Source organism: Caretta caretta, chromosome 1 (assembly GCF_965140235.1).
Source record: "Caretta caretta isolate rCarCar2 chromosome 1, rCarCar1.hap1, whole genome shotgun sequence".
NCBI classification, from domain to species: domain Eukaryota; kingdom Metazoa; phylum Chordata; order Testudines; family Cheloniidae; genus Caretta; species Caretta caretta.
In genome coordinates, this window is record NC_134206.1 from 293,506,155 (window position 1) to 293,528,339 (window position 22,185).

Genomic DNA, 22,185 nt, shown 5'->3' on the forward strand with positions numbered 1-22,185 from the left:
TGACTTTACCTACTGTGGCATCAGGTATTCCTCTCATACTGGAGTATCTTATCTCTCTAACAACGTCTAGCTTTCAGTCAGCTCCCTGTGACACATTTAGGAACTATTTATGCTTTCCACATCCCTCCCCCACCTGGTGGAAGGCTGATCTGTTTTTACTCATCCCGCTAGTACAGAATTCCAGAAAATCATCATAAGGACATTCCCTGCAGTTTTGAAACCTGTCCCTGCCTCGTCCTTTCTGCTCTTGTGGAACCACCTTTTGAACCTTTAGCCTCTTGTTCTCTCCTGGACGTCTTTGAGTCACCTTTCTGACTGCTATTACTTCTGTTAGAAGGATAGGGGGACTTCAGAGCCCTTACCGCAGACCTGCCTTACACAGTTTTTCCCAAGGGCAAGGTTCCTATACACCTACATCCTAAGCTTATACCCCAGGTGCCATCTGAGTTTTACCTTAACCAATCCATACACCTGCCAGTGTTTTTATCCTAAACCTCACCAAAGCATGGAGGAAACTCCCTTCCCTAGATGTGTATGGGGCATCTTATTTCTGCATAGAACAGTACCCTTTCGGAAGTCTCCGAAGTCGTTTGTTGCTATTGCCAAGAGAATGAACGGAAAGGTGGATATTTTCTTGTATCTGTCTCAGTGATGTTATGAAAGCCGCTCTTCCTCAAACTCTCAAGGCCCATTCTACCAGACCTCAAGCAGTTGCAGTAGCTCCTGTATAGGAAATTTCCCTCTCAGTGATTTGCAGAGCAGCTGCTTGGGGCTCCATATACACTTTCACCAGGTATTATGTTCTGATCTGAGCTTTGGCCATGAATGCCTCCTTTGGCTCAGTGAGCCACCACTCTGTGGCACACCATACTTCCTCACACTCTTCTCCTCATTGAGCACTGCTTCAGAGTCACCCTCAGTGAATACCCATAGAGATCAACACTCAAAGAGGAAAGGAAGGCTACTTACCTTACAGTAACTGGAGTTCTTTGAGATGTGTCGTCCCCATGAGTGTTCACAACCTACCCTCCTTCTGTTCTGCTTGGGTCAACTTGATTTGTGGTAGAGTTGAAATTGGGGCGTGGTTGGTCTGTGCTACAGACTGGAGAGGAGAACATGCATGAAAAATGCATAATTGATCATATTTATTTGTTATATATGTAATTGATCTCTGATTCACCTTATGTAGCAGCAGTTATGCTATATATACATGTCTATATATTTTTCTATAGCCTAAGTAGCCAAAGAGTTGTAGTATAAGTTGTAGGAAATAATCTATGGTAATGATTGATTGTTTGAAATTAATTGCCTGTTCTCACACTTGATTATCTTTCTTGCATCTTTCTTTCTTGCTGCGTGTTGCAAAATTGCCTCATTTTTTTATGAAAGCCCACAGAAACCTCATTTACAATAGCTAGTTTTGTTGAGATAAAATTAAAGACATTAAGTGATTACTGCGGTTGCAGGGAGTTACATACTCCATCATGCTTGCAAGCTTTAGCTACTGAGATCTTTGCCATTAGCACGGTGGACTGGCACTACAATAAGTAAGTTTAAGACCATGTTTGGCTTTGTGAGATAACAAAAGGAGAAGCTGTAGTTTTGTAGAAGTAGTGTTGGTGATAAAGTATGTGAAAACAAATGGCCAGCAGGGTTGGATTTTGTGATTGGTGTCGCTTTTGGTTTTGCTTTCCTTCCTGATTTTAGGGGATTTTCTGGGTGTATTTTTTATTGTATTAATATTTGTTTTAAATTTGTGACTAGGGTAATGTACAGGTGCTTTTTATGTATGTGTTGTATAAAACTAAATAAACACACTATGGATTTCCTCTATATCGGGCCTCAAGTGTTGTACATTGGTTCTACTGCTCTTTTCGTGATATACTTTCATTGGTAGTGGGCATTCTCAAACCTTTTAAAGCAAGTTATATTGCTAAAGAAGTATCTCTTCTGGAAAAGGCATTATATGGATTGACAGATGTCAATTTTTACGTGTCTTGATACCAGCCCCGCAAATCTTCCTAAAAGTGAAACTGACCTTAAAACAAACAAATGTGGAAGGACTCATTTGTCAGATGGTAGAGGAGACCATGTTTTCTCTAGCACACACTTCAGTGTAGAAGATAGAAGGGCCAGGGCTGGTTTAGCAGAGGCTAGTGGAGTTGGGTTGCTGCAGTAACAAAGCCAACGGGGTGGGGCAGCTGGGATTTGTAAATGGGTCATTTTAAGGCAGCCTTGTTGGCTAACCCTCCATGTAGAGTTTATTGAGTAAGGGCTTATCTACTTTCAGGCAGAGAAAATTCCTTTGGCCAACACTGTGTGCTGAGAGAGGAAGTTGGCTTCAGTATATAGGTGGGATTGGTGTCATTGCAGGACGTGGCATATGTATTTGTGGTCTCTCTCTGATACAATGAGGGTTGAGGGAAGCTGACCTCAGAAAGCAACATCAAGGAGTTTGCAGTGGTCAATTGATATAATCCAGTTTAGAAGTCCCCATGATTTATTTGAGCTTTTTCCAGTGATGCTTTAGCACTGTATTGTAGAAGATGACAAACAGAAGTTCAAAGGAGGCACTTGTTAGCTCTCCCTCATATTGGGCATCCCAGTAGTGTCACTGGAGCATTTGATGGCCTTCAGGCATTCACTGGAGAGCTTACGGTGAATTGTTTCAACCCTCAACCTTGCAGGAGATATCAGAGCCTCTGCAACTGTGCCAATCTCAGTGGATCATACTGCGCAACAGACAGTTCAAGAGAATAGTACATGAAAATTAGAGTTATCCAGCTGAGAAATTGAAGGTGCCAAAGAGCAGAGGCTATTGTATCACTGTAAAAAATCTTTTGGGAATGGGAGGAAGCTGTCCAGGGAGGCTAGAGGAATGTAGTAGCCCATATCCCTAAGTGGAGAGTGTCTTCTATCATGCTCCTCAAGTCGGAGACCATTGTTAGCCAGTTTGGGTGTGAAGATGATGTGCAGAGTCAGTGTCAGGCTCCAAGGCAGCATGATCATTTACATTTCTAGGAAATGAAGGGCCAATGTACAAAAACCACAACTGACCACCTCACAATATTTTATTTGTGCTACAGAAACCAGATATTTGTATCATGGTGTCTGACTCTTTGCATGCTTATTGCTTTAAAACATTTTTATATGATCAAATGCTTCTCAGTAGTTCCTTTAATGATTATGGGTCATGGGAAATTAAGGACCAAATAAGGGCTGTCTCTTAGAGCACAGAATGACCCCCTACTTACTGCTGCCAGAGAACAAAAACAAGACACCCAGAGTGGGCTCTGGTTTTTGCTTCTCAAAGAAGCAAAGTAAGAAAGCAGAGCAAGTCAATGACTGCCTAGGTGTAGGAAGGGCCCCTAAAGCTGTGTCACAGAAGTTACCAACTTCAGTACTGTGGAGAACTTAGGCTGTTTATATAGGGAAACATGACTGCAAACTTTTAGAATCCACATGAAACCTCAGCTGCTGTCATTTAAAGTGCATGATGAACAACCCACTGAAAAACGTGTTATTGTCTGAAGTATAAAACCTCATTGCTATGGCTACAGCCTTTCTGTTCTGATAACAGAAGAAGAACCCATCAGTGACAAATGGCTGTCTTGAAATACAGAAAACCAATTAACGGGTAAGAATTTCTAGCTGAGTTTATTGTAATTTTTTTCTCTCTAGGAAATGCAACTTATTCCATCACCTGGACTGCACTTGCTGGGTGAGAATTTACTTGATATTATTCGCATCTAGTAACCTGTAGAAGACAGTTCTTCATTGCAGTCTCTAACCAAGACAATCTGCAGCCTGAATAGCAGGGGGGAAAAGTATAATAGTGAGGTCCCACCATGAATTTAGTTGGTAACGGATTTAGTTGGGGATTGGTCCTGATTTAGTTGGGGATGGGTCCTGCTTTGAGCAGGGGGTTGGACTAGATGACCTCCTGAGGTCCCTTCCAACCCTGATAGTCTATGATTCTATGAATTTGGTGGAATAAGAGCCCCAGACCAGAAATCAATGTACTTCTCAGTGATGGGCTGACCAGCACCACTTACCCTTTTGTCCCATTCCGTGATGCACCAGTGGCATGAAAAGCAGCCAGCAATGTCAGTTTCCAAAATAAGCCACCTGCACTAGTATTCCAAACTGCTTTTTAATACATGTAAAAAAACAGAACAAACGTGCATTGAGATGCATTATGAATGAATGCTACCGGTATAGTGCATTTATACTTTTTTCAAGTACTGTACTTACATTTCTTGTATTTTCATAAAAAATCACATTCTGTAAATTTCATAATAGGTTGTGTTTTATAAAAGCTTTCAATTAATGAAGATAAATTTGTCTATTCCTCTATTTTGACATAAGCCATCTTTTGTAGTATAAAATAACAAAAATATTGTCATCTTAACAAAAACTCATTTTTCTTTAGATTAAATAGCATCAGTTTAAAGCCTGAATGGAATTGCTTCTTGCTTTGTCATTAAATATTCCTTTTATTTTTATTTAGTGATATAAATGTATCTGGCACTTCATAGAGAGGATTGTGTACTTGTGTATGTAATTTGTTGGGGTAGCACATGAGTGTGTGCATGCGGTGTGTGTGTGCGCATGCACGCATGTACACACACACACTGCCCTAAAAGAACTTAGCTTTAGGGCCTGATCCTAAATGGTGTTGACAACCCCCAATAAGTACAGTGCAGAATGTTCTCAGCAGGATTAGACTATAAAACAAAAATAACTAGAAGAGATTATGTACAACTGTTTGTTTTAATTTATGGCTCAATCCTACAAATTGCCAATCACCACTTGTGAGGCAATGAGCAAACGTAGGGAGTGGGGAAAAAATAAAGGGTGGGATTGCACAGAGTCTCCGTATTTAAGAAAATAGAGCACACTGCATCCAATATTAGCTATAGAGCATATCCATAACTGATCTCTTTGGTAGATGGCCTTATCTTGAAGCATGGATAAATGATGTGGGTAGATGCTTGACCTTAAATGGGGATCCCTTTGGACAGGATACTAATCTTAGCTTCAGGTTGTGTCACGAAAGAGGAAGGAAAATCAGCTTTTATATGTGCATTTATGCATAGTGGAGTGCAGCTCTTCATTTTAAAGAGACATGATATGCATTGTGCTCATCACATTCAGCTGCAGCTCTGTTTTAATTTATCTCTGGTTTGGGGAGGGTGAGTGATTTGAAAATATTTGATTTGTACATGTCTGTAAAACTTTACTGTGTTTTACATAACAAAGATTCTGCAACGACCAGCCAACCCACCCCCACAATCCAGCTACCACAAACAAATATAAATATACCTTCACTTGTTATTTCAATATATGTAAATTAATTGTATTCAAGTTGGCAGGGCTGGATGAAATTCACCCTAAAGCAATCCTAAGCCATTAGCAATCATCTTTGAGGACTCCCAGAGGACAGGTGAGGCCCCAGAAGACTGGAGAAAGCTGCTACCTACCTTTAAAAAGTGGAACAAGGCGGATCTAGGGAATTAGACCTGTCAGTATAACTTCAAACTCTGGAAAGATATAGGAATAAATTATTAAACAATCAATTTATGAGCACCTAGAAGATCATAGTGTGAAAAGTAATAGCCAACATGGATATATCAAGAACAAATAATGCCAGAGCACTCTAATTTACTTCTTTGACAGGGATATTGGCCTACTGGTAATCTTGACATGATTTGATTCTTTTAGTAAAGCTTTTAACACAGTCCTATATGTCATTCTCATAAGGAAAGTAGGGAAACGTGGCCTAGATGAAGTTACTATGCTGCAGGTGCGTAGCTCAAGAGGTGGGCAAACTATGGCCTGCGGGACACATCCGGCCTGCGGGACTGTTCTGCCTGGCCCCTGAGCTCCTGGCCCGGGAGGCTCGCCCCCGGCCCCTCCCCCGCAGCCTCAGCTCACTGTGCCACTGGCACAATGCTCTGGGCGGCTGGGCTGCGAGTTCCTGGGGCAGCGCAGCTGCAGAGTCTGGTGCTCTGTGCTGTGTGGTGCATGGCTGGCTCCAGCCGGGCGGCGTGGCTGCCTGTCCTGGTGCAGCCATGCGGCCAACCACCGGTGCTCCAGGCAGTGCGGTAAGGGGGCAAGAAGGGGGGTTGGATAGAGGGCAGGGCAGGTCAGGGGCGTGGATAGGGGTCGGGGCGGTCAGAGGGCGAGAAACAGGGGTTGAATGAGGGCAGGGGTTTTGGGGGCAGTCAGGAAGGAGAGGGGGGGTTGGATGGGACGGTGGGGGGCAGTTGGGGTGGGGGGGTCAGGGGACAGAAAGCAGGGGGTGGGGTGGATGAGGCAGGAGTCCTGGGGGGTGCCGTAAGCAAAAGGGGGGTTTGGATGGGGCAGGAGTCCCGGGGGGGCCATCAGGGGGCGAGAAGCGGGGGGGGGATCAGATAGGGGGCGGGGGCCGGGCCACGCCTGGCTGTTTGGGGGGGCAGCGCCTCCCCTAACAGGCCCTCCATACAATTTCTGAAACCCCGTGTGGGCCTTCAGGCCAAAAAGTTTGCCCGTCCCTGGCATAGCTAATTGAAAGACCATACTGAAAAAGTAGTTACAAATGGTTCCTTGTCACACTGGGAGGATGTATCTAGTGGAATCCCAAAGCAGTCTATCCTGGGTCCAGTACTTAGTCAATATTTTCATCAATGACTTTGAATAATGAAGTGGACGATATGCTTAGAAAACTTTCAGATGACACCAAACTGACAGGGAGGTTTCAAGCACTTCAGAGTATAGGATTAGAATTCAAAAAGACCTTGGCAAACTGGAGAATTGGACTTAAATCAACAAGATGAAATTCAGTAAAGACAAGTGCAAAGGACTTAGGAATGAAAAATGAAATGCACAACTCAAAATGGGGAATAACTGCCTAGGCGGTATTACTGCCAAAAAGGAGCTTGGGTTTAGAATGGATCCAAGGGAGATTGTGGAATCCTGGTCACTGGAAGTTTTTTAAGAACAGGATAGAGAAACACCTGTTGGAGATGGTATAGGTATGCTTGGGCCTGCCTCAGCATGAGGGGCTGGACGAGATGTCTTCTAGTCCTAAATATCTTAGGTGTGTGTGTGTGTGTATGTGTGTGAAGACCAAGATACAGATTTAAAAATCTTATTAAAGCTAATGTTAAAAAAATTATATAATACATAGGTTGAGAAAAGAGTGTCTGCACATCTGGGTATAGTGCTTAGATTATCCACAGATAAAAAGTTTGTTTTTAAAGTCATATGATACATAGAGTACATAATCAGCAATAACCCAAATTTAGGTGAATAGATTTAACAATACAGTTTAGATATTAGAATCCGAATACTTGGGTACATCACGCAGGAAAAGTTGTACAGAGATTTGGTTGTGGAAAGCAAAGTATATCAATGAATGGAGATTGTCCCCCAGTAATTGAGAAGTAGGTAGGTTGTCCATTTAAAAAAAATCCATGAGGAAAGTATTTCAGTTACTTTTCTGACTGCGCTTCTCATTGGCACTCCAGCTCATCCCTCCTGGTATTGCCGATGTCTGGTGATGTGTTCTATGTAGATGTTCCTCGACCACCTGGTGGAAACTGACACCAAGAGTTGCCGCATCAGCTGAGTGTAGTGTTGACCGATTCCACATTATCGCAGCACTCGCTCGTTACTGGGGTCCCATGTGCCCAAGGCTCCAACAATCAGTGCATTCATCTGAATCGGCTAACCCTTAGCTTTCAAGGTTTTAATAAACCAAAAACTCACCCATAATATTCACTATCCCAAAGGAACAAAAGGAAAAGGAGCAAGAATCAATAATACCGAGGGCTCAGTTGTATCTAAGTCACTGCTTGTGGTGAAAGGCTGTGCACCAGGGCTGCTCCTGGAGGCATTGCACTTTAAGCAGAATGTCTTCAGGAGAGTGTATCTGTGCATAGCACACACAGCAATTGCTACACCTTTTAATGAGGTGCAGTACTGCCTTCCTCTGTCCCCACCAATGGCTATTGTAGAAGCTGGCTGGAGCCATTGCCCCACTCCTGCCTACTCACTATAGAATTTCTCATGCCACTATCAGCATTGGAATCCTCTGGGGCCTTCTGCTCCTGACAGCTGTACAGGGGAGAGGAAGCTCCATGCACCCCCTTGCCCACTTTATTCACTTGTGTAAGACAGGACACGTTTTAGCCCTAGTTAGAAGTCTAATGTAGAACTTTCAATTCTGAATGAAGTGTTTTGTACTTAGGTACTAACAACACCATTCTCCATCTAAAAAGAAAAGGAGTACTTGTGGCACCTTAGAGACTAACCAATTTATTTGAGCATAAGCTTTTGTGAGCTACAGCTCACTTCATCGGATGCATACTGTATCTGATGAAGTGAGCTGTACACTTCATCGGATGCATACTGTATCCGATGAAGTGAGCTGTAGCTCACGAAAGCTTATGCTCAAATAAATTGGTTAGTCTCTAAGGTGCCACAAGTACTCCTTTTCTTTTTGCGAATACAGACTAACACAGCTGTTACTCTGAAACCTGTCATTCTCCATCTAGTTGATATCACCTGACTACTATTACTATTTAGATCTGCATTTGGGTTTCAGAAGAATTAATGAATGTAGTCAAAAAGTAAAAAATGATTCTACTATTCTTTTGGTGATATGCTCTCCTGGGAAGTGGGCCTTCTCAAGCATTTTTAAACAAGTTATATTGCTTAAAAAGTATTATTTCTGGAAAACGTATTACATGGATTGACAGGCATCAATTTTTATGTGTCTCAATACCAGCCCCCAAATCTTCCTGAAAGTGAAACTGACATAAAAACAAACAAATGTCAAATTTCTTCACGAAAAAATCTTCAGAGAGAATACTTGTTTAAGTGATGTAAATTATCTGAATGAATAACTGATAGGGCAAAGAAGATAAAAGAAAAAGCATATATTGCAGTAAATTCAGCCTTAATAAGACAGCATATTACTATTCACACTAACTGCAAGAGAAAAACCCTTTCTGCTTTAGGATACACAGAGCTGAAAGTATTTTACTCTGAACATTTTCATGTTTTAGACTAGACCTAGAGAAAATTCATTAATATAAAGACAAAATAGTCATAAATTGCATTGTTATGTGGGCTAATAAGGGGAACTAATGATTATAACAACTTGTAGGTTAATTTGCTTTGTTCCACTGACCTAGTCTTTGGAGGTAAAACAGATTAGCCTTTGATTAAAGCTGGATGAACAATTCATTGAATAATTTGGCAACTAATTTATGATAATTTATAGTTTTCCTGAATGTTTTCATTACTTACATTTGTTCAGATCTTTTGAGTTGAACAATTTTCATTCTATAGGTTGTTCAGACTGGTTGATGTGAAGATTCCTGCTGGGTGACTGGCAAATTTACATTGTATTGCTGGTTTCCTGATTGGGCAACCTAACTCATTAAGGGCTCAATCTTTCAAAGTGCTGAGGTGCCTGGACCTGTTCCAGCAGAGCATTTAAGCATATGCTTGATGTCCAGAATGTGAGCGGTCCCACTGACTTCAGTGGAACTATTTACTTGCTTAAAGTTAAGCTCAAAGAGCTTCCAATGGAAATACTTTGGTGAATATCTACTCTCTCTAGGATTCATTATGTAGCTTCTGCTTTCCCTGAACATACTTGCAGGAAAAACCTCCCTTACTTGAACCTTTGTGCGTAAGCAAATGAAAGTGGCTGCGAATACTATTGAAGTGAGTTGGTAGGTTTCATTCACAAAAAAATGCCCATGAATCCTTCCTTTGCTATATTCACCCAGCCCTGCTCTTGATTGGTTTGATTCAAGCATATATGTTCAAGAGGCTGTATTACAGAGTCTTTGTGTCACTATTCATGGAGAAATACAAAATGTCTAATGAATACAAGTTTTTACCTAAACATACGGGAGAAGATTAGCATTAAATTGGCACTAATTAACCGTCAGTAAAACTAAACAAGGTTATTTAATTCTATTATGAATTATTTTTATATCATAATATAAGACTGGGCAAGGTGCACTGGAGGTACATTCAGAGTTACAATCTCTGTTTTGGTTTTTTGTTACTCTCCACACGATCCTTGGAGCTGATCAGTCAGAAATCACTGGGGTGAGACTGAAACAAAGCTAAATAAGCATAAACATGTGATCTGTTTTTACAAATGTACAGGAGGACTCTTCTGGGGTATACTTCATTAAATGGAAAGAAATACCAGTCAATTAATGCTACGAGGAATGGGTTGAAACAGTGGATTCCCAGCATTCACAGGCATGTCTTGCCACTTAAGCTCGTCAAGTACCTTTTCAATGAGACTGTTTACTACATTTTCCATTATTGTTAATCATTTGTTTTACAGCAGAGTGTGCTACATGCACTAAAGAAACATAAGAAAAAATCCTGGACCTTACCCCAACAGTGTATAATCTTCCTGCACATACAAATCCCAGTTCTTTGCATTCTCCCATATTTAGCCAGAGCTTGTCTTCAAGCCCACCATAGGGGGGTTAAAAATTGATATGGCTACAAGTGTCAAATGTGACTCATCTACTTACAAACTTGTACCAGTGGAGGCCACACCTATAGGATCTACTCTTGAACGGTGTGCATCATGTCAGACATTATCAGTTAGATAGGATTCAAACTTTACTGAAGACATAGCGAACAAGAACAATCTCTGACCCCTGCACAAGCCGCAGCTGATTCCCGATCCTAGGAAACTCATTTTTGCCATCCAAGTGGCCCAAGAGATTCCAACTTCTTATATTCATTACCATTTAAATACCTCTTGGGCAGAAAATAAAATGGTTAAAGGGCCTCACTTAAGTTCGTATATTCCAGCACATAGCCCACATGTAGTGGTGTGGCTGATATCTTGGCCTCGATGAGTGCCTGACACATAGTAGCACTGGTTGTGTCACTAGTGTCTCCATAAATTTTTAATGACTGGTTTCTGATTCTGTGGATGGACTCACTTATCGGTTTGCTGTCACTTGTGGGGCCAGGGTCTTGGTCCTGGACACCAAGCTCTAAGTGAATTCCAGCTCCTTTATCCTTATTTCTGTATACTCTGATGGTGTAGCGACCTCTGCAGTGAGCTTGCAGTGTTGGTGAAGTAGGCTAATTCAGCCACACAACAGAGTGCATTTGTTGGATTGGTGGTGGTGGCCAGAATAGACTTTATGATCCAGATGATTACTGTCTCTCCTTGGGGCAGCTCGGAGATGGGAAGCAAAGGTGGTTTTAAGCTACACTCAGTCTTGGGCTGACTAGCTGAGACATTCTGATCCTGGTGTAAAAGACCCCCACGGCCATTCCAAAAGCTTTGGATCTTTGACATATAGAATCCAGATCCTCTTTCTTCCACATGACTCCTGTTCTGGGGCAAGGAAAGGGATGGTGTAAGAGTTTTTATGGCAGCTCAGGACCACCTCAGAATTTCCCTTTCCCTCTCAACATCCTCAGTTTTTATCTGTAGTGATACCACAAGGAAACTAGGAAACATAGTCTCATGTGACATGACTCAGGTGGCCACTTGTGAGATGAGGATGGGGCAGCAGTACTGGATTTGTTCAAGTTATGTGATAGGCTTCAGAACAGGGATTATCTTGACCATGATGGTGTAATATAGTGATGTCATGTTCTTGAAGGGGAAGCATTTCTCTGACCAATCTACTCCTAGGGTTTGATGTGCTAATGAGTCATGTTAGAGACTAATGAGGGCCAATGCTTGTAAGGCGTAATCCCGCAACATATGCTATATTATCTGTTCTGGGCTTTCCAGGAAACAACATGAAGTATGGCTGTTTTTCCACCCTTTAAGATCATACAGCCATACACAGAGCTGTGAAAGCTTCTCTTTCACCAATAGAAGTTGGTCCAATCAAACATATTACTTCACCCACCTTGTATCTCTAGTATCGTGGAACCAACTGAGCTACCACACTGCAAAAAACTTTTAACTATAGTAAATTCAAAGCATAAATATAAATTAAATGAACACCACTATACATATTAGAAAGAGGACATAGTAAGCTTCATTTGGTATAAACAAGAGCAACCAAAGTTGGACAGCATGGCTTTTTAAATGTACTTTTTTGGATTTTCATTGAAGGAAACATTTTACCACATAGCAACATTAAACAAAAAAGAGGGAAAAATATAACCTAGAAAACAGATCTATACAATTGTTTATATACATATAACATATGTAAGGCTGCAATCCTTAAAATTTTAAAAATTGTATCAGGGAATGATTGCTTGCTGAAAGAATAAGTGAACCAGTTACACAACGAGCCCTAGCCCCGTGTTTAACTTGTCTTGGAAAAGTTAATTGTAAAGCTTAGAAATAGATCGAACAAATATATAAGCTGTCAACCCTGTCATTGCACTGAAATGCAATTTAATTCTTTCAATGGTGGCAAATTCACTAACCCAGAGTACGAATCCCTAATATTCATTGTTGAATGAGACTTCCATGTCTATAGGGTCAGGCTTTTGACAATGGATCTTAGAGAAAAGGATTATTTTCCTGTTTGTGATAATACCCTGCTACTGAATTCACACAACCCAAGATAAATCAATATGGATTTTGAATAAGTTTGCTTTTATTTTGTATAATCAGAAATGTGGAACTGTTCTCTGTAAGCTGAATGTGTGTTCCTTCATCATGAACTTAACTCTAATCAAAGCTCATCACAACTACACAGGGTCTGATTCTCAACTGCCTTGCATCATGTGCAGTCATTCGCACTTGTGACGAGTGGGTGTAAAATGCTGCCACTCTGATTTTCTAGTTTTTTATCCACTTGACACAGGGGTAATTGATGACACAAGTTGCAAGGTAGTGGAGAATCAGGCCCAGAATCTTGCTTCAGTGCTTATAGTGTGGTGCAAATATTTGAAGTGACTCATTGTGCTGAAGAGCAAACATTCATCCTTACCAGTAACATCTGACAGCATGTCACAGATTCACGTTGGGCATCCACTTAGGAATTTCACTCCAGCTAATCGAGTGTACATAAGACAATACTTTATTCCACCTTGCAGAAATATCATGTAGGTATTGTTTACTTATAGGGTAATGGCTGACTACTTAATTATGTGTGAAACAGTAACAAGGCATGGTAATTAAGCTGAAAGTACAATGTAATTACCCAAGCCTAGATCTCTCCTTCCTACAGAGAAATTCACAGGATAGACAAGAGATTCTGGAAAACTTCACAAAGTCCCGGTTGCGGAATTCCCTGCAAAGCAGTGTCTCTTCAATATTTGGGACCTTGTGGAGTTATCAAGGGACATGGCCTTTCAACTCTGCAGGTCCAGGAGGCCTGTGTGATGGGATATATAGCTCCAGAGAGGCAAGAGAGACCATATGCATGGTTACCCATCCTTCTCGGCAGCCATGCTTTAGTTGGAGTTAGGCTGTCACTGGACTGTCTTTAAACTAAAAAAAATTCCAGCCAGGTATCCACTGGAAATATGTGCAGCCTAAACAGAATGCTGCTGTAGATTATGGACAGTTTTAGGAGTAGGTTTGTTTAGCTAAATCTTGCATTCTTTAATGCACATCTACTCCCAAAATTTTGAAGTCCTGACCCAATGGAGTCCCAGCCTGTATCTAAACTTGGAGTGCGATACCCAGTTCAAGTAGACATACTAGGATTAGTTTTCATCAAACTAGTGCACTAAAAATAGTAATGTAGCCCTGGTAATTTGGGCAGCTGCACGTGAACTAGCTGGCCCAAATACATGCCCATGGTGTCTGGGTGGTTTTGTCCTTTAGATTGCTAGCCCTCCATTCCAGACATAGTCCCAGTGGAAGGACATCTGCCATACAGATACTAGGGGAAGGGGGTGAGGGTGGTAGGATGGTGGGAGATGCACTTGCAGAGGGAATGTTTCAGGCAACAATTACTACATTGGTTTTCTCTTGTCCACACTGATCCAAATATTGCTTTGTTTGTGCAAAATTTACTCTGAAATTTGGAGGTACTCATAAGTAGGGTGATTTGTAGCAGGATTTGGTTGAGTGAAGGTTGCATGGTAATCATTTGTACATGATACCAGATTGTTGTAATTGCTATGGTTCTTTTCTATGCCCCTCCATTACTTTTCTACTCATGAATTCAGAGTTAAATTGGCCAACACAAACATATACATGAGTGAGGGAAGATACTCAGAATCATGAAGGAACCCCAAGTGCGATGAAGATTTCAATTGCATATTAGCATTGTGGGTCATGATAAAAAGGACTGAAAACAGGACTGATTTCCACTCAGCTGCTGTTTTGCATTGATTCTGTCTGAGTGAGAGCGAAAGTGAATGAATTGACTTTATGTTCTTGGGGGAAAAAACAATGGCTTGTAGAGTCAAGTTGAACCTATCCTAGATAACATTAAGCTTTAAAAATATCAGTTCTTGTTATCTGGTCCACAAACTGCAAAAGACATTTCAGTGCATTTTTCTTCTTCTCAGAGGCCAAGTACAGTGTTTTACTCCTAGAAAGGAATGATTCAGTTTATAGGAGCCTGCTGACAATGACATCTCACTCTTTGAATTTAGTCAGGTTAGCTTCAGTGTTGTTCCTTAATTCAGTGAATAGTTTTAATTTACTATATTGAATAGTAAATCATTCAGGTTTAATATTTGTTTAACACTCTGCTTAGTGTGTTTGAAATGAAAAAAAATTCAACCCTACAAAAATGACATAATGAACTTATGTCACTAAGTCAGGAGTTTATAGTCAGTGAACTGAAGATCACTTGTGGCCCTTAGGGCCCTAAATTCTGGTTCTCCAGGTTCTCTGAGATGAACTCTGTAATTTTTAAATGGAAGTGTTTGAAGTAGGACTCTTGCCCAAGAAAGATAGTAGAAATCACTACAACCCAGGGAAATCAATAGGGCTTAGGCACCTAAATACCTGACAGGATCTGGGCCTAACAGCCTTCCAGAGCTACTCTGCACCCCTAGAAGTGGCATTTTGGGTGAAACTGATCATGAAATGATAGATTTAATGATTCTAAGCAAAGTAAGAAGTGAGAACAGCAGAACAAGGAAAATGGACTTCAAAAAAGCAGACTAAAACTCAGAAAACTGTGGGTAAGGTCGCATGGGAAGAAAATCTAAGGGAAAAAGGAGTACAGGAGAGCTGACAGTTTCTCAAGGAAAGGCCCAACTGCAAGTCTTCCGATGTGAAGGAAAGGTAGGAAGAATAGTAAGAGGCCAATATGGCTCCATTAGGAATCCTACAAAAAGTGGAAACATGGACAAATTGCTGAGAAGGAGTACAAAAGACTAATACAAGCATGTAGGAACAAAATCAGAAAGGCTAAGGCACAAAATGAGTTACACCTAGCAAGAGACATAAAAGGCAATAAGAAGAGGTTCTTTAAATACATTAGGAGCAAGAGAAAGATGAAGGAAAGTGTAGTTCCTCTACTTAGTGGGGAAGGAGAGCTAATAAGTGATGGATGTCAAGAAAGTCAAGGTGTTTAATGCCTATTTGCTTCAGTCTTCACTAAATAGGGTAATGGTGACCAGATACTCAACACAGTTAACAACAAGGAGGAAAGAGTGCAAGTCAAAATAGGGTAAGAATAGGTTAAAGCAGTGTTCCCAAACTTGTTCCATCGATTGTGCAGGGAAAGCCCCTGGCGGGCCAGGCAAGTTTGTTTCCCTGCCGCATCCACAGATTCGACCAATCATGGCTCCCAGTGGCCACGGTTCACTGCTCCAGGCCAATGGGAGCTGCTGGAAGCAGGGTGGGCTGAGGGACATACTGACCGCCACTTCGAGCAACGCCCATTGGCCTGGAGAAGTGAACAGGACCACTGGGAGCCGTGATCGGCCAAACCTGCAGACACGGCAGGTAAACAAACCGACCCTGCCCACCAGGGGCTTTCCCTTCACAAGTGGTGGAACAAGTTTGGGAACCACTGGGTTAAAGAATATTTAGGTAAGTTAGAAATTTTCAATCAGCAGGGCCTGCTGAAATTCACCCTAGGGTACTTAGAATATCAGGGTTGGAAGGGACCTCAGGAGGTCATCTAGTCCAACCCCCTGCTCAAAGCAGGACCAATCCCCAATTTTTGCCCCAGATCCCTAAATGGCCCCCTCAGGGATTGAACTCACAACCCTGGGTTTAGCAGGCCAGTGCTCAAACCACTGAGCTATCCCTCCCCACCACTGAGCTATCCCTTAAGGACTTAGCTGAAGCAACCTTGGAACCATCAGCAATTATCTTTCAGAACTCTTGGAGGACGGGTCAGGTCCCAGAGAACTGGAAAGATACTGGAACAAATTATTAAACAACCAATTTGTAAGCACCTAGAGGGTAATAGGGTTATAAGGAATAGCCAGCATGGATTTGTCAAGACTAGATCATGCCAAACCAACCTAAATTCCTTCTTTGACAGGGTTACTGGTCTGGTGGATAGTGAGGAAGTAAATAGATGTGGTTTCTTGATTTTTAGTAAGGCTTTTGACACAGTCCCACATGACATTCTTATGAGCAAACTAGGGAAATGTGATCAAGATGAAATTATTATAAGGTGGGTGCACAACTAATTGAAAGACCATACTCAAAAAGTAGTTATCAGTGTTATGCCCTATCAGTGTGAGAGTGAATGTAGTGGGGTTTGATGGTGTTGCAAACATATTGGAGGACAGAATTAGAATTCAAAACGACCTTGACAAATTGGAGAATTGTTCTGAATTCAACAAGATTTAATCTAATAAATACAAGGGCAAAGTACGTCATTTAGGAATGAAAAATCAAGTGCACAAATACCAAATAGGGAATAACTAGATAAGCAGTAGTACTGCTGAAAAGAATCTGTGGGTTATAGTGGATCACAAATTGAATGAGTCAGCAATGTGCTACAGCTGTGAAAAAAGGGTACTGTTATTCTGGGTGCATTAACACGAGTGGTGTACATAAGGCACAGGAGATAACTGTACTGCTCTACTCTGCACTGGTGAGGCCTCAGCTAGAGTACTTTGTCCAGTGTTAGGTGCCACACTTTAGAAAAGATGTGGACAAATTGGAGGGAGTCCAGAGGAGAGCAACAAAAATAGGTCTGACTTTCCTCATAATAAAAGGTTCAGAAAGGTTTAAAAAAAAGTGTGCATGGTTAGTTTTGAGAAAAGAAGGCTGGAGAGTGGGGTAGACCTGACAAAGTTAACAGGGAATCTACAGTGGGTCCTACTGAAAGGTGAACTGTCAGGCTGGAGGGAGGTTACCAGTGGGAGTTCCTCATTGGTAAGATTGGAGTTTTGGGACCAATCTCATATAATCTTTTTATTACTGACCTCGGCACAAAAAGTGGGAGTGTGCTAATAAAGTTTGGTTTCAGAGGTACAGCCGTGTTAGTCTGTATTCGCAAAAAGAAAAGGAGTACTTGTGGCACCTTAGAGACTAACCAATTTATTTGAGCATGAGCTTTCGTGAGCTACAGCTCACTTCATCAGATGCATACCGTGGAAACTGCAGCAGACTTTATATATACACAGAGAATATGAAACAATACCTCCTCCCACCCCACTGTCCTGCTGGTAATAGCTTATCTAAAGTGATCAACAGGTGGGCCATTTCCAGCACAAATCCAGGTTTTCTCACCCTCCACCCCCCCACACAAATTCACTCTCCTGCTGGTGCTAGCCCATCCAAAGTGACAACTCTTTACATAATCAAGTCGGGCTATTTCCTGCATAAATCCAGGTTTTCTCACATCCCTCCCACCCCCATACACACACAAACTCACTCTCCTGCTGGTAATAGCTCATCTAAACTGACCACTCTCCAAGTTTAAATCCAAGTTAAACCAGAACATCTGGGGGGGGGTAGGAAAAAACAAGAGGAAACAGGCTACCTTGCATAATGACTTAGCCACTCCCAGTTTCTATTTAAGCCTAAATTAATAGTATCCAATTTGCAAATGAATTCCAATTCAGCAGTTTCTCGCTGGAGTCTGGATTTGAAGTTTTTTTGTTTTAAGATAGCGACCTTCATGTCTGTGATTGCGTGACCAGAGAGATTGAAGTGTTCTCCGACTGGTTTATGAATGTTATAATTCTTGACATCTGATTTGTGTCCATTTATTCTTTTACGTAGAGACTGTCCAGTTTGACCAATGTACATGGCAGAGGGGCATTGCTGGCACATGATGGCATATATCACATTGGTGGATGTGCAGGTGAACGAGCCTCTGATAGTGTGGCTGATGTTATTAGGCCCTGTGATGGTGTCCCCTGAATAGATATGTGGGCACAATTGGCAACGGGCTTTGTTGCAAGGATAAGTTCCTGGGTTAGTGGTTCTGTTGTGTGGTATGTGGTTGTTGGTGAGTATTTGCTTCAGGTTGCGGGGCTGTCTGTAGGCAAGGACTGGCCTGTCTCCCAAGACTTGTGAGAGTGTTGGGTCATCCTTTAGGATAGGTTGTAGATCCTTAATAATGCGTTGGAGGGGTTTTAGTTGGGGGCTGAAGGTGACGGCTAGTGGCGTTCTGTTATTTTCTTTGTTAGGCCTGTCCTGTAGTAGGTAACTTCTGGGAACTCTTCTGGCTCTATCAATCTGTTTCTTTACTTCCGCAGGTGGGTATTGTAGTTGTAAGAAAGCTTGACAGAGATCTTGTAGGTGTTTGTCTCTGTCTGAGGGGTTGGAGCAAATGTGGTTGTATCGCAGAGCTTGGCTGTAGACGATGGATCGTGTGGTGTGGTCAGGGTGAAAGCTGGAGGCATGCAGGTAGGAATAGCGGTCAGTAGGTTTCCGGTATAGGGTGGTGTTTATGTGGCCATTGTTTATTAGCACTGTAGTGTCCAGGAAGTGGATCTCTTGTGAGGACTGGACCAGGCTGAGGTTGGTGGTGGGATGGAAATTGTTGAAATCATGGTGGAATTCCTCAAGGGCTTCTTTTCCATGGGTCCAGATGATGAAGATGTCATCAATATAGCGCAAGTAGAGTAGGGGCTTTAGGGGACGAGAGCTGAGGAAGCGTTGTTCTAAATCAGCCATAAAAATGTTGGCATACTGTGGGGCCATGCGGGTACCCATAGCAGTGCCGCTGATCTGAAGGTATACATTGTCCCCAAATGTGAAATAGTTATGGGTAAGGACAAAGTCACAAAGTTCAGCCACCAGGTTAGCCGTGACATTATCGGGGATAGTGTTCTTGACGGCTTGTAGTCCATCTTTGTGTGGAATGTTGGTGTAGAGGGCTTCTACATCCATAGTAGCCAGGATGGTGTTATCAGGAAGATCACCGATGGATTGAAGTTTCCTCAGGAAGTCAGTGGTGTCTCGAAGGTAGCTGGGAGTGCTGGTAGCGTAGGGCCTGAGGAGGGAGTCTACATAGCCAGACAATCCTGCTGTCAGGGTGCCAATGCCTGAGATGATGGGGCACCCAGGATTTCCAGGTTTATGGATCTTGGGTAGTAGATAGAATATCCCAGGTTGGGGTTCCAGGGGTGTGTCTGTGCGGATTTGATCTTGTGCTTTTTCAGGAAGTTTCTTGAGCAAATGCTGTAGTTGCTTTTGGTAACTCTCAGTGGGATCATAGGGTAATGGCTTGTAGAAACTCGTGTTGGAGAGCTGCTGAGCAGCCTCTTGTTCATATTCCGACCTATTCATGATGACAACAGCACCTCCTTTGTCAGCCTTTTTGATTATGATGTCAGAGTTGTTTCTGAGGCTGTGGATGGCATTGCGTTCCGCATGGCTGAGGTTATGGGGCAAGTGATGCTGCACGGGCTGAAATTGTGGAAAAGCAGCATCACTTGGCTAAGTCATTATGCAAGGTAGCCTGTTTCCTCTTGTTTTTTCCTACCCCCCCCCAGATGTTCTGGTTTAACTTGGATTTAAACTTGGAGAGTGGTCAGTTTAGATGAGCTATTACCAGCAGGAGAGTGAGTTTGTGTGTGTATGGGGGTGGGAGGGATGTGAGAAAACCTGGATTTATGCAGGAAATAGCCCGACTTGATTATGTAAAGAGTTGTCACTTTGGATGGGCTAGCACCAGCAGGAGAGTGAATTTGTGTGGGGGGGTGGAGGGTGAGAAAACCTGGATTTGTGCTGGAAATGGCCCACCTGTTGATCACTTTAGATAAGCTATTACCAGCAGGACAGTGGGGTGGGAGGAGGTATTGTTTCATATTCTCTGTGTATATACCAGCAGGACAGTGGGGTGGGAGGAGGTATTGTTTCATATTCTCTGTGTATATATAACATCTGCTGCAGTTTCCACGGTATGCATCTGATGAAGTGAGCTGTAGCTCACGAAAGCTCATGCTCAAATAAATTGGTTAGTCTCTAAGGTGCCACAAGTACTCCTTTTCTTTTTGCTAATAAAGTTTGCGGATGGTACAAAGCTGGGAGGTATTGCCAATTTAGAGAGAGACCGGGAAATCATACAGGAAGACCTTGTAAACTGGAGTAATAGTAATAGGATGAAATTTAATAGTGAGAAGTGTAAGGTTATGCATTTAGGGATTAATAACAAGAATTTTAGTTATAAGCTAGGGACGCATCAATTAGAAGTAACGGAGGAGGAGAAGGACCTTGGAGTATTGGTTGATCATAGGATGACTATGAGCCGCCAATGTGATATGGCCGTGAAAAAAGCTAATGCGGTCTTGGGATGCATCAGGAGAGGTATTTCCAGTAGAGATAAGGAGGTTTTAGTACCGTTATACAAGGCACTGGTGAGACCTCACCTGGAATACTGTGTGCACTGAATACTGGAATACAGTTCTGGTCTCCCATGTTTAAGAAGGATGAATTCAAACTGGAACAGGTACAGAGAAGGGCTACTAGGATGATCCAAGGAATGGAAAACCTGTCTTATGAAAGGAGACTCAAGGAGCTTGGCTTGTTTAGTCTAACTAAAAGAAGGTTGAGGGAAGATATGATTGCTCTCTATAAATATATCAGAGGGATAAATACCAGAGAGGGAAAGGAATTATTTAAGCTTAGTTCTGATATCAGTCAGATTAGAATTTATCTCTGTCCCTAACTCGGGCTGGTGAGGTGAGGAAAAGCATTCCACATCTTGAATTTAGGTTGTCGTATCAGCCTAAACTTAATTCCTTTGTTTTTGTCAATAGAAGCTAGATGTTTGATTTTTCTTAGTCCTAGTATTGCTATTTCAGCACCTAGATATTACAGCAATTGATATTTCCTTATAACACAAGATGAAGGTATTGCTTTCCAATATTTAGTTTAAAAATAGAAGCAGATTTATAGCAGTGAATTCAAGTAGGCATTAAAACCAAGCAAACTTGTGGGGTTTTACATTTTACTGTACTTTTTCCCCCAAAACCTTTATTTTAAAATTTCCTTGCCGACTGAAATTTTGTATGACAAACAAGTCCAAAGAGAAATTGTAGGTGTTTATAATGGGAATAATAGCAGATCTTTACCTAGTCTTGCTGTGCTACTAATATAGTAATGCTACATAAGTATAGATTAAGGGCTTCATTCTGCAAAGACTTAAGCACATGCTTAACTTTAGGCATTGTGAGTCATTCCACTGAATTCACTAGGAACTGGATATTCAGATTTCTTAGGCACCTTTGAAAGTCCCGCTACCATGCACAGAATGTGGGGTAAAACATACCGTTACTGCTCTGCGTGTTGACATTTCATAGAATACTTCCAGTTTGTAACTGGGCAGCCCTTCACCTACCATGAAAATCATCACATAACCTGTTCTTGCAGACTCCTAGCCAAAGACATGCACAAGCTGCGCATTTAATCTTCAGGGTGAAAGCATAACAGAACAGGTAAAGGAAGGTAAAAAGAAAGAGGAGACTTCCACATAGCTTTCTTTCCTCTCCGAGGCTCACCCTCTGAGTTTACTCTGAGCTTCCCCTGTATTTCCTGTTCCTCCCACATATCCTCTCCATTACTCAACCAATTGTCATTTTAGCCCAGCAATTGCCACCCAAGTGTCAGCAATCCTCACAAGAAGCTGGTTAATGGACTTCAGTTAAGCCTGCAGTCTTCCCCCTCCTCCAGCAACCTCAGTGACCAGGGTGCTACAGATAGCACCCTGCCACACATGTTCTACTGCCCCACTGAGGCAGGAATGACTCTAGTGAAGATGTGGAATGATTCATACTACTTAGATGAGAGTTTGCTTTTGCAAATAATGGGCTTGTAGTGTTCTTTGGCTAACAGGCAGGTGA

General features: G+C 42.0%; 1 protein-coding gene across 3 annotated transcripts in view; it reads left to right on the forward strand.

Moving 5' to 3' along the window:
* TAFA2 (TAFA chemokine like family member 2) overlaps positions 1 to 22,185 on the forward strand; it is a 298,856-nt gene that overhangs the window by 154,645 nt on the left and 122,026 nt on the right. The window contains exon 2 of one of the 3 annotated variants that reach the window (XR_012666482.1): positions 3,682 to 3,721. The exons of the other annotated variants lie outside the window; for them this stretch is intronic. The gene's annotated coding sequence lies outside the window, so the exon portion shown is untranslated. The remainder of the gene's footprint in view (positions 1 to 3,681; positions 3,722 to 22,185) is intronic. 3 annotated transcript variants of the gene reach the window in all.